We start from the raw sequence: 17,395 nt of genomic DNA, 5'->3' as shown, positions 1-17,395 counted from the left end.
GATACTCAATCTAGAAGCTCCGGGATATATTCCATATATCCCAATAATACTCTCATTGTTTTAAAAATTCAGGAAGGACCTGCAGGGGAAAACAAGCCTTGTTTGAACCTAGGCTCCGGGTTCTCCCATCCTCCTCCTAGAGGCGACTGCTATTAACAGTTTCCTGTGTACTTCCAGAGAATTTATATTGTGCCCATTTAAGAAGAAGGCAGTTAGTAGCTGTGTGTAATTTGGACTAGGATTGGGGTAAGGTGGAGAGAAGCTGGAGTCTGGGATGTCACAGAGGCTGCTGTGGGGTAGGCAGTGGCTGAGGGTCTAAAACTATGTGTAGCACAGGGACAATGGTCCTGAACGCTTGTTTGAGATCATTTCAGAAAGAATAAAAATCTAGCCACTGGTGAGGTGTTGATGGGATGTAAATAGAGGAACAGGGTGAAGAGAGCAGATCTTTGTGTTGATTTCCTCAGTGGACAAAAGACTTACCTGCCTTACCAGAGAACCTGAATACCTTATCCCTAAGTCAATGAAACAATCTTTTGCTGTCTGTTCTCCTGTTCCTCTTCCCTTTACACATCCCCTCAGGTCACCGGAGGGTTTCTGACACAAAACAATCTGGTTTTGACAGTCAGTCACTGAATATGCATTATTCCCATGTCCTATGGAGGGGAGGTAGCAGACTGCAACCAAGGCAAGCCCTGGGCCTATTTGGTTGGCACCGCAGTGGTTTGTTGTTGTTGTTGTTGTTGTTTTTGTTTCATTTTCAACTTGAGTTAACATTTTAAAAATTGAGATTTCCCCTAAACTCTGGATTCGTGGCTTCTCTTGAGAGGCAGGGAGATCCAGGAACACTGGCAGGGTCTTTCTTGCAGTGGCAGTGGGCTAAGCCTGAGTACCTGCTGCCTCTGGGGAGGGACCATAGCTCCCCCACATTGTCACAGTTCTGCTCAGTCCAAATCTGCCTGTGAGCTTACAGACAGCCTCTTTGCATGTTGGGTTACAGCAGAGCCCCTGTAGTACTCTGCTTGCTTCCCTGACTCTGGAGATCCCACGGTAAAGGATTCCAAACTATCAGAGAAGTTCTCTCTCAAAATTTCTCCTAGTGTATTTTATGGTGGTATTCTGCTTTCAAGCACAAATGAGTGGGATAAAATGGAAACTTTAATTCAATAGTTGAAATCTAATCTAGGCAATAAAAATGTTTTTGCTTAAAAAGGAAAAAAAAAAGGTGGTACTGATTAAAGTTACGGAAGAGCATACCCTTCGGCTGGCCCAGACTGATGTTGAACATATTCCAGATTTTGTGATCAGCACACCCGCCAGTCACAGAGACAGTAGTGGACAACTGAGATACTCCTCCTGATGTTCATAAGCTTAACTTTATTTTCTTTGGAACAGTAGTGATTTGTTAACATGCAGGAAAGTGGAGCCGAGTAAAGTAGTTCTGATTGCATTGTTAAAGCAGTTCTGTAAGAAACCCTTCTGGATAAATTCTCAGCCTCTTGAGTTAGTAAGGAGAGGTATAAATCCTTTGTGTACCAACACAGTTGTAGAGAATTTGTCAGTTGAGACAGTTTGCTGGAACGGTGTGTCCTAAACCTACCTGTTTGGGGGGCCGTGTTTTTCTAAGACCGTCCTTGGGAGTTCCCTTTGTGTGAGGAGGTCGACCTTGGCCTGACCCCAAGATTTCCAGTCATCATAGCATAGGAAGTAGAGGGAGTAGGATTACACATGCTTGGAATCCAGCCCATTTGAAAAAGCCACATGCATTTTCCAGCGTTGGCTGCCTTCATCTTCAGTTTTGAGTCACTGAATATTTGATCTGAATTCCCCACACCGCTTAAATAAACAGTTGCATGCACTTCCCAGGAAGCCTGTGACATAACTTTGTGATTGATGTTAAGATTCCAATAGCAAGAACACAGGATCACAGGGAAAAAAAAAAATGGTAACCTAAGCAACTTCAAAAAAGCCTGTTTGTAAAGGCACATGTCTGAGCGCGTAAAAGAACAGATGTCAGGAGGCAGGGTGGTGAGGCTGATGGGGGGTGATGATACAAGAAGCCTGGATTTGATCCCAGCTGTCTCTATCATGCTGTGGGTCCCTTGAGCAAACTTTTTTCTATATCCCCTTTTCCTTTTGTGTAAACTTAAGAAGGTTGGATGAGACCATCTTCCACGCAGTTTTTTCATCTCTGATATCTGAACAGTCACTGACTCTCATAGTCTTTGAGAGATTGAGATTGAGATTGGGGAAGATGCTCCTCTTCTTCAGGCATGGTGGCTGCCCTTCTCCCCTGAGGTAATGATAGAAGGTTCTGTGTAACTTGGGACAGTGGAAAATTTTCACTGTCCATCTTTACTTCTGCTACCACAGTCCATCTCTAAGACCTGAGGGGAAACAGGCCTGGCCTTAGAGGGATACGGTCTTTGGTCTGGGTTTCAGTATGCCAGAGAAGTTCTCTTCCTTCCAGATTTCCAGATGTTTCTTATTGTTTGATGGTGGTTCCTGAAATTCTGCGATATATTTTTTTAAAATTTTTCCTTTGTGAAGACTGTGCTTTTGAGTGTGAAGTGGCTAGTATTATGGCAAGTCTTAGAATCACAGATAGCTTAGCAGATGATAAAAAACCAAAGGCTTGGGGGTAGAGGGTAATGCCAGAGCAGGGAAGTCTGGGTATCAGGCCCTGGAGACTAGCTTCATCTGTCTGCTCAGTTGTCCTCCCCTGATCCTGGTGGAGCAGACTGAAAGTGAGGTAAAGCGTGCCACTCTGCTATCTGCCCCTGAGACCCTGCCGCGGCAGGTGGGTTGTATATGCCCTGAACACACAGATGTGGAGACAGCTGGAGGTACTGAGCAGATTTGTAGGGTAAAGAAGGGAGAGACGATGCAAAAGAGAGAAAATAACTAATGAATCAACAGTTGGGTACAGTCTGGAAAAAAAAAATGGGATCAGAACACAGGTAGAGGGAATGGAATTGGCAGACCTGAAGGGAAATCTTGTCTCCACAGAAGCTCTGAAGAAAAAGAATATCGCTTGGACATTGGGGAGATTGGACCATAAGCAACTCTTATTCTTTTGACTTGACCTCGGTAAAGTCAGGATATTTTACTGTCATCCTCTTTTCTTCACTGACCTCCTGAGTAGACCTTGATGCTGTTGTGATTGGCAGCTTTGAAGGAGAATGACTGTTGTAGGGTAAATAAGGGACTGAGCTCTACTGCGTACCGCTCACCATTGCCTTTCTGAATCCCCCGGAGTGTGGTATCCAAATCAGGTGTTTCGATGACAGGGCTGGGGGTGAAAAGATTGCACAGTACACTAAGAACCAGCGAGCATGGTTCTGTCCTGTTCCCAGAGGAGGGAGTATTTTATATTAGAACTCCATGGTGCCGTGGAGGGTGAAAACAGCTTTGCTATTTAGGACCTTTCGTGGTAAGTGTATTGGACCCACCAAATCTGACCTACATTGTCCCTTTTAGCATTGAGAAGATTTAGAAACCAGTATTTCAACCCTAAGGAAGTTCAGAAAGCAACAAGGTAATTTCTTATAAGACTTTACCCAGAAATAAAATTTATTTTTATATTTTCATTTTACCCTAGTAGTGAGGCACTGGTAATTCCGGATAAAGTTGAATAAAGCACATGGGCTGGTGTCTGCGACCTGTGCACCCCCGTCCAGTGGGGTTTTCTGTGTTCATTTACTTTGATTCCTTGAGCAGCTAGTGCTACTGAGATGCGATGTGCCCTCCTGCCTTTCTCTCATGCACTGTCTTTATCCTTAGCCTGCTCTTGAGGTTTTTCCTTCTTTTCTTGCTTTCCTGACCTTTTCGGCTTCTTTCAGCTCCCTGAGTATGAGGTGAACCCCTGGCTGAGTTCTGGGACTCTTTGGGTTTCTCCTTCACCCTCAAGATTTGGATTTCAGTTCTGGGTGATTCCGCACACAGTGCTTTCTGGGGTCACTGCAGAGCTTTAATTCAGCCCCTGATTTTTTGCCTGTGGGCTTTGTCTTAACAGGGAACCACACCCTACCCCAGTGGCCACCTGTTGCATGTTCCTGACATCCTCTCTCTGGTCATGGTAATGTCATTTTCTAATATGTCTATACCTGTGGCTTCAAAGCTTCGATTTCTCCACATGTAGTTTGATGGCCAAATCCCATTGACCTTGCCCATATTTATTTATTTATTTATTTTCGACAATGCTGGGGATCAAACCCAGGGCACTTCTGAGTTACAACCCCAACCCTGACCTGTCCTTTAGATTGTTCTTTCCTTTTTTTTTTTAATATTTTTTTTAATAAATATTTTTAATATTTATTTTTAGCTGTAGATGGATACAGTATCTTTATTTTATTTTTATGTGGTGCTGAGGATTAAACGCAGTGTCTCACACCTGCCAGGCAAGCGCTCTACCTCTGAGCCACAACCTTAGATTGTTCTTTCTTAATCTGTACTTCCGTCCTTCCTTTGTTTACCCACTATCATCTCATACCTGCCCTACCGAGTGTCCTCTCAATTTCCTTGGCCCCAGTTTTTTCTTTAATATACTTTCTACTGCACTTCCAGAACTGTCACCTTTCAGATGCTGCTTTACTTAAACATCACTTTTATTTCTACTAAAACTTCTGTCTGAAGAAGTAGCTCCCAGGAGAAGTCTTCATGGCTGCTGGAATAGAAAGTCCACATTTCTTAGCTTGGCAACAAAAGCATTCTTGTTTTTCTACTTCTTCCTCATCCCCATCCGTGCTGTTCTCTGTTTACCTAAGTATCTTGTGTGTCATTCCAACGTCCACCTTGGTGTGCTGGTTAAGGTCCACCTCCCTGTCCTGCTGGGAGTGGACCTTATTGAATCTCTCCTCTTTTTCCACTGAATGTTTCCATCATCACAAAGCATTCCTCAGTTGTCCCTGCTGTTAGCAAGGGGTCACTCTTCTGGATTTTTGTAAGTTATTTTTTTTCCTAATTATATTATTACCTATTCTTTATTTATTGTTATTGAGGGCACTGAACCAGGGGCACTCAGCCACTGAACCACATCCCCATCCCTTTTTTGTATTTTATTTAGAGACAGGGTCTCGCTGAGTTCCTTAGTGCCTTACTAAGTTGCCAAGGCTGGGTTTGAACTCAAGGTACTCTTGCCTCAGCCTCCTGAGCCACTGGCATTACAGGCATGTGCCTCCACAGCTGGCTATTTATTTATTTTGTACTGTGTACTGAACCCAGAGGTACTTTACCACTGAGTCACATCCCCAGCCCTTTTCATATTTTACTTTGAGACTAGGTCTCATTAAGTTGTGAGGCTGGCCTTGAACTTGCAATCCTCATGCCTCAGCCTCACCAGTTGCTGGCATTACAGGTGTGTGCCACCATGCCTGGTTATTACCTGTGTTGTATGTATAAGCTCTATCTTCCCTAGTAGCTGTAAACTGCTCCAGGGCAGGGTCGGGCCTTAAGACTTTAGACCAGTGTCCAGCACCTTCCTTTGCCACAAACTGAGGTCAGAGGTAGAAAGAATGTGATCTATGGTGAACTGAAAGGGATCGAGTGAGGAAAGCCCCTAAAAATTCCAGAGAACTTTTTCAAATCTCCTGATCATCCTGGATCTCAGTTTTTGCTGGTCTGTGACCGATTAAGCCATGGGTCCTGTCCTGAACATAATAATCATGTGAATGATCCTTGTGGTTGGGTTTAGAGACATTGCACTGCAGCCTCCCTCCTTCCCTAGGTGATGGGTAAGCAGGAGAGCAGAAGGGTCTACAGAAACAGTGTGTAAGTCAGCGCCTGCAGCACGTAGTTCACAACATAACAGTGGGAAGGTTTCATAGTCGTAATCACAGAAAGGGACGAGACAGCTTTAAGAGAAAATAACGAAAAGCTGACAGCTGGAAACACAAGCATTATATATTCTTAGGATTCTTTGGCTTGGGGCCTCTGACTACATCCAAAATAAGATTAGCTGCCTCTTGCCATTCCTTGGGATTTCCGCTTGAACTCGCAAATAATAGGCCCTTGTCAAAGGGTCCAACGACCTTCCTGTTCTAGAAATCAAATCGACCCTCCCTTCCCATACCTCTCTCTGAATCTGGAAGATTCTGGATTGCCTGAAGTTCTCTAAGGGAACACCATGCTCCTCTTCCCTTGAGATTAGCTTTCCCCCTTCACGTCCCTCTTCCTCCACCTCAAGATGAGATTTCACTTTTTATGAGAAATTGCTTTTGGAAGAATGAATGTATCAATTTACCAATTTAAAACATACCTCAGTGGGTTGGGATCTCATTGTACTAAATCTCCGTCCAGGGACAAGGGCGTGGAAGTGTGTTTTAACTGTCTTTGGAGCCCTGAAACCTCTAGAATCTGAGTTGTTGAGGCCAAATGTTATTTTCCTTCCATTGTTCATCAAATTCTCTACTAGTAAACCTTGTTTTATGACTAAATCTAAGTGTCTTTTCCACCACAACTCCCTTCTTTTTTGTTCCCCATCTTTCTCCTGGGAAATACTTTTGGCCAGGACTTTATCTCAAAGCCTTTATAACAAGATATCTTTCTAGCCCTCTGCAGAAAGGCTGGCTCCTTGGCCTCTGTGTCATGTGAAGCCCAGACTCCAGACATTATCTGATCTCCTTGGATGCTGATTACATTGTTGGTCCTTACTCCTGGACTTTTTTTTTTTTTTTTTCCTCTCAAAGTGGCAGCTGCTGTGATTGAATAGGTTTTAAATTGTCTCAGTAGGAATTCTTTATGGTTTGAATCCCTTTGGATTTTCCATCATTTGGGGGAGGGGATAAATAACAGAAGAAACAGACGTATGCGGCATTGTCACTTGTTAACTGACACTGAGAAGCTGAAACCCAGAAGCCATACATCCCTAGGAGGGTTGCGGAGTGATAAAGTGCAGTTTAAAAATTCTTCCCTAGGAGTTTTGTGTTTCATGCTGGATTCCAAACCAACTATTATCTTAGTGGTCCATGTCTTGTTGGCCCTGTGTCCTCAGTTGCTCCAAAGGTATTGTGGCAAGAGCTGAATTCTGTTGAGCTCACTGTTCTCTCTGACTAGTTGGATTGCTGATAGCTTGAGATTAATTTGAAATGTTCATTTGGATTAGAAAAACAAACAAACACACAAAAAAACACCAGATGACTTGGAGAACACAAAAAAGAGGTTATAAGAGATTTCTTTGATTTGCTCTTTGCTCCTCAAGATGGGGATAAACCTACATGGGAAAAAAGTATTACTTTTTATGTGCTTTCCAGAAGGAGGCACTACCCAGATGGTTCACCCTAACAGATCTGTGTCATTTTGAACCCACACTGGCTTATCAGTAACTTCTGTACACTTGTGGGTAGCACTGCAGATTGAATGACAATGGAGAAAGTCAGATTCTATGACAAGTTTGTGGTCATGGTAGATTTTCTTTCCACATGTATTTAGACAGTGTCATGTTTATGAGAATGTATAGACCAGGCCTTTGGGGGACAGCAGGGCAGTGCAAGGCTGTTTTCCTAATTACTTTAGGGGGACATCTTTGCATTGGTTAGCTGTCTTCATGCCCAGCCGCCAAGGTAGAAATCAGTACCTTTGCTTAGTGAAATTATTTCTCCAGTGGGAGAGAACTGTGGGTTTGCACTAATTTTGTTTCTTTCCTTTTGGAGTCTGACATTTTATCTTTCAGACTAAGTAAATTCTCAAACACCAGAGATACTCATAGTAGCCAAATGTTGTATTTGGAAATGTTATTTAAAGCTTTTTTTTTTAAAAGCTGAGACCTCTAAAGTTTCATAATGTATCAGCTAAACCTCCAAGCACATGTTAAACACATTCTTGCTCCGATTCCAGAGATTATATCAAGTATTATATAATTGGAGTATTTCCTTCATTTGCTGAAAGTCTAACTACTGGAGGATCAAAATATATTTGCTCTTACAGGTTTTAATCTTGTAAGTCTACTTGTAGATTACTTCACTGTATTTATTTTATATATTTCATGGAAATATAGGTGACCATTCCATGTGTTTTGAAATTATGAGAGTTGTGGAGGCCAACACTTGTATTCACATTACATAAGTAATTTGAGAGTAAGAAAAGCATGTTCCCATTTAGACATTTGTTTATTAGATAAGCCATGCCTATTAGAATCAGTCGTTTAGATTTAGATAATTTTAATCTTTCCATAGGTGCTTTCCAAAGAAATATGGTAACCAGATTTTTGTATGTTTACTTTGCTTGTACTGCCGAAGTGGAGCCTGTTGTCTGTTTACTGTTGGCCGTAATGGTGTTCCAACCCATTGCAAAACTTGAATGTGGGTCAGGCTATTTGTTGGGTGGGTCAGAGAGCCATGAGCAGACTGCCAAGGCCTTAGTTGCCAGACCAGGAATGGATAACTTGGTTCAGGAGGCAAAGGGAGCCAGTATCCATTTTTAAACCGGAAAAAGGGCAAAAGCATTGGGTATGGCTAATACTTGTGAATTATTTTCCAGAAATCAAAAATTGGCTTTCTTGAGTATTCTGGAGTCATTGAAGTTTAACTGGTATGTGAGTTAATCATTTATTTTAATAAAATAGTCTTTTCTTTACCATCCATTTATTTATATAGAAGGTTCATTCCAGAAAAGGGTTGGTGTAAATGCAGTAAAATCCTAGATCAGGTCAGCACCTGATACTATCCTATAAAAGGAACAAAAGAGCAAGAAAAACATGGTAATAGACCTGGGTTTTTGGAATATATTGATATGCAGAGGGTGTAGTTGCAAGTTTCAGAATTCATTAAACTAAAACAGGATGTTTGGTTGAAACATGTTTTGGTCTAAACATGCATAAGTAACTAGTTAAAGAGGACTTTTCCCTACATGGTATCTCACTGCAAACTGGATCTGAATCTCAGCGGGGAGTGGAAGCTCTCATGATCACTGATTCCTGTAACCTGGCTTGATCACTTATCCTGGACTTCCCTGACCCCTTTTCCTTTTGCAAAAATCAACAGCTTCGCTTTCTTAATTTTCCATAACACAGTTTTTATTCCTTTTGGTGAGAATGAAGAAAATGAATGGCTTTCTGAAATACCAAAGTGGGAAACACGATTCCCTCAAGTCTGGAGCCGTGTCAGTCTGGTCTGTGGGCATGTTCTTCTCTGTTCACTGCCCTCCTCAAATGCAGTGGCCACAGAGAGCCTCAGCCAGGTCTGCTTGATACATGGAAGATCCCCCAGTGTCCTAGGCACCTCCTTCTCCTGCTACCATCTGAAATGGCATTAGTCTTAGGCAACTGCATCATCGAAGAGTCACCGAATGTATAGGAAGCTCAGGTTCTTGGGATTTTTTAAAAATATGTTTTTAGTTGTTAATGGATCTTTTATTTTATATACTTATTTGTGGTGCTGAGGACTGATCGAACCCAGGACCTCACATGCCAGGCAAGCACCCTACCACTGAGCCACAGCTCCAGCCCTCTTGGGATGTTTTTAAAAAATTCTTAATAATTAATTAATTCATGTCTTCTTCTATTTGTAGTTTTTAAAAACCTAAATATAAAATTTAATTTTGTTACTGGTTAATTCTGTCTTTTATTTTATCTATCTGTTCAGTCTCTGGCTGGGACCCTGGTTCTGTCAGCTCATATACTGGCCCTCCCTCCTAGAGTGGGATCATGGAGAAATCTGAGAAGCATACCACTGACTGACTTATGCAAGTTTTTTTTTTCTTTTTTTGAGTGGGGGTGGTACAGAGGATTGAACTCAGGGGCACTAGACCACTGAGCCACATCTCCAGCCCTATTTTGTATCTTATTTAGAGACAGGGTCTCACTGAATTGCTCAGTGCCTCACTTTTGCTGAGGCTGGCTTTAAATTCGCCATCTTCCTGCCTCAGCCTCCCGAGCCACTGGGATTAGGATGGAAGTTTTCTAATGTGCCACTGAAGGATTCTTTTCCAAGTTTAATCTCTCAGCCAGGCTATCTCTCTTCTGACACAGAGGAACTCAAATGATATTCTGGAAAATTTTGTTACTATCTTGCTGAAATGAGAAATACTGTGGAAGAAGGAAGAACAGTCCTTGTATATTGCACTGTTACCAAAGGTGGCTGTGGTGGATGAGAGGATGAGGTTAACACCAGTTAGGGGTTACAGGCAATGACAAAAAGTAAAGCATGTTTTATTAGCGAGAGAGTTTTCATTTTATACTGTGTTATTTGATTTGTTCTCTATGCTTTCTGCTGGAGGTGTTTTGGGTTGTCTGTTCCTACTTAACAGAATGTGACTCATCTGAGTCAAGGCTCTGTGGGAGTAGCTAGACTAATCAACAGGTGGGCTTTGGGGCTAACTGTTTTGTCAATCCACATGTCCAGAAATAACTGAAAGTCTTTTATGTTTTTTCAGAGGAGACTTCTTCAAATCTCTTACTGTAGAGTTATCTGTCTCACTTACAACATTTGGGAAAATGAAACTTTGGAGTAATGAGTTTGGCTTTGGTTTGGATATAGTTTGCCCCACGGGGGCTAATGTGTTGGAGGCTTGGTCTTCAGTGTGCCATTGCTGAAGTGGAGGGAGCTCATAGGAGCTTATTGGGTCATTGAGTGTGTGCTCTCTGTGGGCATTAAGGTAGTTCTTCTGGGGCCCTGAGTTAATTCTCATTGGAGTGTTGACTCTACAAGAACAAATATGGCCTCTTTTTGGCTTCCTGTCAGGCAATATGATCTATCTTTCTCTACTTCCCCACCGCCTGTCCCATAAGCGCCTCCATTCATGATGCCATTGCTGGGAAGTCCTCACCACAGCTGAGCTGATAGAAGTTATGTGCTGTCAGTGTCAAGAACTTTGAGCTAAATAAACCTCTTTTCTCTTTAAGTACTCAGCCTCTGGTATTTTGTTATAATAACAGAAAACTATCTGATACAAACATACATTCAGAGTGTATATTTTTATTTAATACTATTTCCCGTTCTAAGCCTTTGGTGCCTGATTTCTGTGGTTGACAACCTTCCTTGTCCAGACTTACCTGTTCAGGGAAGGTGGTGAAGGTGAGAAGACACTAGTCCTGTACCTATGAAGGGTTAAGGCAAAGACCTGGGAGCCTAATAGCTCTCTAAACTCTTAACACTTTCCCAGTTTTCAATCTCAGGTCTTACCCCTGTCTTCTGTGGTACACAATTTCCCTAAATCTGAGCCTCTAATTTATGAGAGCAAGTTAATTTTCTTAGTATCTCCTCTGCCGGTTCTTTTATAAAGAGCACCAATTCTTGTGCTCTAAGTCAAATTACTCCCCCCCTTTAGTTTATTTTGTGAATAAGAGTTGAGGAAGTTAAATCAGGCATATTTCTATTTTGTCTTCCCAAAATTTGTTGAAAAAACCTTTCTGCTATCTTCAGTCCTATTCTCTTGCCCTAATCTATTTCTTTTTTTTTTTAGAGAGTGAGAGAGGGAGGGAGGGAGGGAGGGAGGGAGGGAGGGAGAGAGAGAGAGAGAGAGAGAATTTTAATATTTATTTTTTAGTTATCGGCGGACACAACATCCTTGTTTGTATGTGGTGCTGAGAATCGAACCCGGGCCGCACGCATGCCAGGCGAGCGCGCTACCGCTTGAGTCACATCCCCAGCCCCCTAATCTATTTCTTTAATTTATTTTTCCTTTGTCAACATCTTAGTGGCTCTTAGAAAGGAGATGTGAGTAATGTGTGGTCATCTGTTCCATTTAATCAGAATTCTACCACACTCTAGAGAAAAGACCACAAGTTTGTTGAGTTTCTATATAGTTATGTTGATGTGCCTTATAGCTCAGACCCTATTATTATTCTGCCACATGGATAGCACTATTTCTGATCCAACTACACAGAGCACCCAAAAGAGATGGCAGTGTCTTGGTACTGGTGTGCAAGAGTCTACGTAATGTCCTGGAGGAGCTGTGTTGTGAGTGGGGCAAGGGTGTACTTTCTTCCAACTCTGCTCTAAGTCAAATTACCCCCCCTCCCCCAGTTTATTATTTTTTGAATAAGGATCTATCTCTGAGGTCCTTCTAGGATTAACATTCTGCTGATTCTTGGGGTAGAGAGTAAAGAGGAAGACAGGTTGTGCAAAAGCCTTGTATGTCTTACTCCAGTATCTTTATCTAGACCTGAAGACTCTCAGACCTGTAAAAGCTGAAATCCCAGTTCTCAGCACTTCCGGTCCTGAGGCTTTGGTTCCTAGAGCACAGATTCTGGTCGTCTCTAATGCAGTCTCCCATCCGCTCTTGTGTAGCAACAGTAAGGGCTAGAAGTCTAGAAACCTTTGATGTATAGACTCTCTAAGGAATGGAAATGTGATATCTGAGCAATCTCCATTAAAACCATTCCCACTGATGTATTAAACAAGCCAGATTAGAGAAGGGAGTGGGTTCAGTGTAGTTTAGCTACATAAACTAGAGAGTGGAAATCATGGATCATGTGATATTCTTACATCCCATTGACTTGAAAAGATCAGGATATATTTAGTCCCGTAGCCTTATAAATAGACTATACATCTGTCATAGGCGGGTTGGTTTAACATGGTCTGAGTTCTAGGTTTATTTCAGTTGAAAGTTGAGAAACCTTTTCAAAAACAAACCAGATTAGCTCAGGAGTCACTTTTTCCTGGTTTAATCCTGAGGTCGGGGTGTTATATTCAGGCCTTTTTTGTTCCCCATCTGTTAATTGGATCAAGTTCTTAACCTCAACCAACCAGTCTCTGTGCGGGGAAGGAATTATGACCATCCTTTTGAGGCAGTACCCCTATGCAGCCACACAGAGGGGAGCAGAGCTCCTTCCAAAAGGAGAGGAGTAGAGGGTAGGTAATCAGCTTCCACCACCCCCCTGCTTCACAGCCTCATGTGGAGATTCAATTTGCAGAATAGGAGACCAGAAAGGAGCAGACTGGGGATGTGGCTCAAGTGGTAGCGTGCTCGCCTGGCATGCGTGCGGCCCGGGTTCGATCCTCAGCACCACATACAGACAAAGATGTTGTGTCCGCCAAATACTAGAAAATAAATATTTAAAAAAAATCTCTCTAAAAAACAAACAAACAAACAAACAAACAAAACAGACAGCAAGGAGCTATTGGAGGAATGATACAATGACCAGATAAGATTTGTGTCTGAAAGTTCAATTTGACTTCTTCTGTGTAGAGAATCAATCACCTACATAGAGTTGGAAATAGATCTGGTAGGGATCAGAAACTTGACAAGACCTGGTGCAGAACCAGAAAATCTGCCTTCTGCCATGTCTGGGATTCCAGGAGTTGCCAATTTACCATGGGAAATCTGACAAATGAGAAAAATGTACATGACAACTGAGTGTGTATACCATGATTGACTAAAAGAAGCACCCCAGACTTGGCCTCCATCCACACAAGCCATTTTCCACTGAAGTGTTTGCCACAAATATGCTGCATTTTGACATATGGGACTTGGAGTCTTCATCTCCATGTGGCTTTGCCTGCTGAGGTCCTTCCTCCATTGTGACAGACCTGTAGTTGACCTCCCTGGGATCATAGTCCCAGGAATCCATGCACCAGGCTCCAGCAGGTGTGTGAGTCAAAGCCCTTGAATGTCTGAGAAGGTTCAGTCCACCTCCCAGGTTAAGATGGGCCTGAACTAAAAGAAACTGAGAACTCTGCCATGTTGAGGGTTCCCTCTGGAGGAAGGAAGTAGCCCTGCTTCTGCTAACAGCTCCTATTCTGGGGTTCCAAAATCCCATTATCCAATCTGATATTTGAAAAAGATCCACAGAATCATGGTATGTTTCCATGACAGATTTATTCCTGGGGCTATGCCAGTTGGATCACGGAACATGTTTTTATAAAGAGATCTTATTATCAATATGGTAACAAACAGGGCTCATATTATAATTGCTTAAACTAATAGTCTCTATAAAGTTCTCCATTTTAAAAAAAATAGAATGAAGTATGAGCTTTCATAGCTTGTATGTGAAATTTTCATGTATTTACAAATTAAATTCTTTTAGTATTCTATTCATGTTTTGTATCCGATAAAAATGAAACAAACTAGATGTTAAAGAACAAGGTGGAAAATGAAAATAAAAACATAAATGAATATTCTTTTCATACCTCAATGAATTGTCACATTATCTTTGAAACTTTTGTTTTTAAACTATGTGGATTAAATAAATGTTACAGAATAAATTGGAAACACCCACTTCCCTCCCCTGCATTACTTTTAGGATTTCTTTTAAGTTCTAAACAACCATTTTATAAAAGTCAGAAACTAAACATTGTTAAAACCTTGAGACAGTTAGTTCCCCTCCACCCACACACCCCCATATTGTGTCACCTCCTCACTCAGAGCAAACAGTGCTGTGGAGCAGCTATGGTCTGTGTACTCCCAACACCATGGGGCTGTGGGAGGAGAAGCCTAGCTAACCTCCAGGCTCTATGTCTGTACTTTGAACTCAGCATTAACAGTGTTTGTTTTTGAATTTTAAATAAACAACAGCAAAACCTTAAAGATGGGGAAAATCTGTAAGCAAGATTTGGCTTAGCTTACTGCTAGAGTTTTTTGTTGTTTATTTAACAGCTTTAATAAAGAGGTTTTTTTTTTTAAAGATATATTTTTATCTAGATTCTTTTTTTTTCCTTTTTTTATTGGTTGTTCAAAACATTACAAAGCTCTTGACATATCATATTTCATACATTAGATTCAAGTGTGTTATGAACTCCCATTTTTACCCCAAATACAGATTGCAGAATCACATTGGTTACACATCCACATTTTTACATAATACCATATTAGTAACAGTTGTATTCTGCTACCTTTCCTATCCTCTACTATCCCCCCTCCCCTCCCCTCCCATCTTCTCTCTCTACCCCATCTACTGTAATTCATTTCTCTCCTTGTTTTTTTTCCCATTCCCCTCACAACCTCTTATATGTAATTTTGTATAACAATGATTCTTTATTTATTTTTTAGTTTTCGGCGGATACAACATCTTTGTTTGTATGTGGTGCTGAGGATCGAACCCGGGCCACACGCATGCCAGGCGAGCGCGCTACCACTTGAGCCACATCCGCAGCCCAGTTTGTTGTTTTTTTTTTTAAAGACTAAAATGCAGGAGTTGGTTTCTCATATGTTTATCATATTTAACTGCCAGACAGGAAATAGGAAAAATGACTGGAATGAAATATACAAAATGCTAACAATTAGTAGTGGATATTGATTTTTTTTTTTTTTAAAGAGAGAGTGGGAGAGAGAGAGAGAGAGAATTTTTTTAATATTTATTCTTTAGTTATCGGCGGACACAACATCTTTGTTTGTATGTGGTGCTGAGGATCGAACCCAGGCCGCACATATGCCAGGCGAGCGCGCTACCGCTTGAGCCACATCCTCAGCCTGTGGATATTGATTTTGTTGGTAGTTTTTTTCTCTTCATTTCCCAGTTTTCAGTGATATCATCCCTTTATTTACAAAACAACAAAAAAATGTTTTCCCCAAATATCCCTGCTGTTCTTAAATGTGCCAGAAGCTCATCAGCCTATTTAACAAAGTCTACATCCGTAGGCAGCAAAAGACATTGAAACACAAGTTAGCATTTTACTACGTTTCGTATTCAAAACTGCCCTGGTGCCCTCTCTCCAGAACTTCATAATTCATGAAGAGCCTACTTCCCTCTCCGAGTTTAAGTAACTGGAATGTTGAGTGTGTGTTGCCCGTGCCATGTGGGGAAGTCAAATAGAGCCGCATACCCCGTCTGCCTGGAAAGCCTAACAGCCTGAAATACTTGAACTCTCCGTTATTCAAGGAGGAAAAACCCCACAAAGCACATTTCCTTCCTCTGCTTCCATGTTCCTACTTCAGATTTTCCCTCCCTGAGTCGCCCAAATCATACTCGTTCATGAAAATTACTTTTCTGCTGTTTGTGAAAAGTAATTCAATTCTGATTTTCAGGCATGAGACGACCCTGATGGATTTTCACTGCTCCTGCCTTAGAAAAAATTAAATTACTGGCAATATACATCAAAATCCTTGTCTGCTCTGGTTCTGCGAGAACCTTGGAAGTTTCTGAATCACTCAGAAATTGTAGTGGCGCTGAGGCTCATGCATGAAAAACAAAACAAAACAAAACAAAACATTTTATTTTTTCATAGCCCATGTGTGTGCCTGTGCCTTCTCTAAAATATAATCGGCCCTCGTTTCCTTACTTGGTTTCAGATCTATAGCCTGTGTCCACCCTGCTCCTTGGTTGAACGCTATCATTTCAATGTAAATGACCCTTCTTGGCAGAAATAAGGTTAGGTGATTTTATAACCTCCTAATCCTTGAGGCACCAGTTTTCCTGGTTTGGCTATTTTGTGCTTTAGATTCTTCCATAAAAATATTTTTGAACATTAAGATAAATAAGCAGTAAAAGTTGTTGATAATTGCTTTTCATGGAACATACCTGTTTATTTTCCCATCATGTGTATATGATGCCAATGAAAATACCTAATTCATATTAAAATGTCTTTGAACTGTGAAACTCAGAAATTTCTACGGGTGTAAGCATAATGGCCAAAAATGTACTCATTAAGACATAAATGGCCAGAAATGTGCTCATTAAAACATAGAAATAAAAAGTCCACTTTTTTGCCTCAGTGATCTCAGTAGTGTATTTATACCAATTAAATATTTAACTTAAATATAAACCTTATTCTGTGGTTACTATTAAGAAGCAAGATACTCAGTGAACTGCAGACTCCCAAGACATATTCCCTGAAGGCATATATGTTTCCAAGTTTTCTTTGAACGGACAAGTTCAGCCAGTAAGTATTTAACGAATATCCTAAGGGCTTTTGGTATATCAGGAATCCCATTTACCACTTTCCTTTCCAGCATTTTTTTTTCTTAAATTCATCAGAGCGAATACATCTGACATTCACAGTCTCATTTCTTTTCTCTTAATATGCACATTGCAACTTTTTTTTTTTAAATATTTTTAGCTGTAGAGGGACACAATACCTTTATTTTATTTATTTATATCCAGTGCTGAGGATTGAACCCTGGTACCTTACACATGTTAGGCAAGCTTCTACCACTGAGCTATAGCTCCAGCCCGACTTCTTATTTTAAAATATTACACACCTTAAAAAGGTATGTTGCAAATTCATTTGAGGAGGAAGGGATGGAGATCTGCCAGGAGAGTGGTCTCTTGGGAATTGACCTGCAGGGACACTCTCTGGCCTGGGGCAGCCACAGCCTGTTTCCTGAGCAAACGCTGGATCAGCTGGGGAAAGGACCCTGGTTTTCTTCTTAGAGTGTTCATCTGGCTTTGCATCTCATCTACCTCAGCTTTGTTCCCTGGAGGAAGGGAAGTGGTGAGAGGCCAGTCAAGGAAGCATCTTTACACCTCAAGTGAGGATGTGCTTCTCCAAGCTTTCCCTCCCCGTCATGTGAAGGACGTGGA

At 41.4% G+C, this 17,395-nt stretch overlaps 1 protein-coding gene across 1 annotated transcript in view; it reads left to right on the top strand.

Moving 5' to 3' along the window:
* Positions 1-17,395, top strand: part of Mcc (MCC regulator of Wnt signaling pathway) — a 261,754-nt gene that overhangs the window by 44,375 nt on the left and 199,984 nt on the right. The gene's annotated exons all lie outside the window — the stretch shown is intronic.

The sequence above is a fragment of the Callospermophilus lateralis genome, chromosome 5 (assembly GCF_048772815.1).
Source record: "Callospermophilus lateralis isolate mCalLat2 chromosome 5, mCalLat2.hap1, whole genome shotgun sequence".
In the NCBI taxonomy this organism is placed as follows: domain Eukaryota; kingdom Metazoa; phylum Chordata; class Mammalia; order Rodentia; family Sciuridae; genus Callospermophilus; species Callospermophilus lateralis.
Note: the sequence above shows the minus strand (reverse complement) of the source record. Positions and strands in the feature narration are given on the sequence as shown.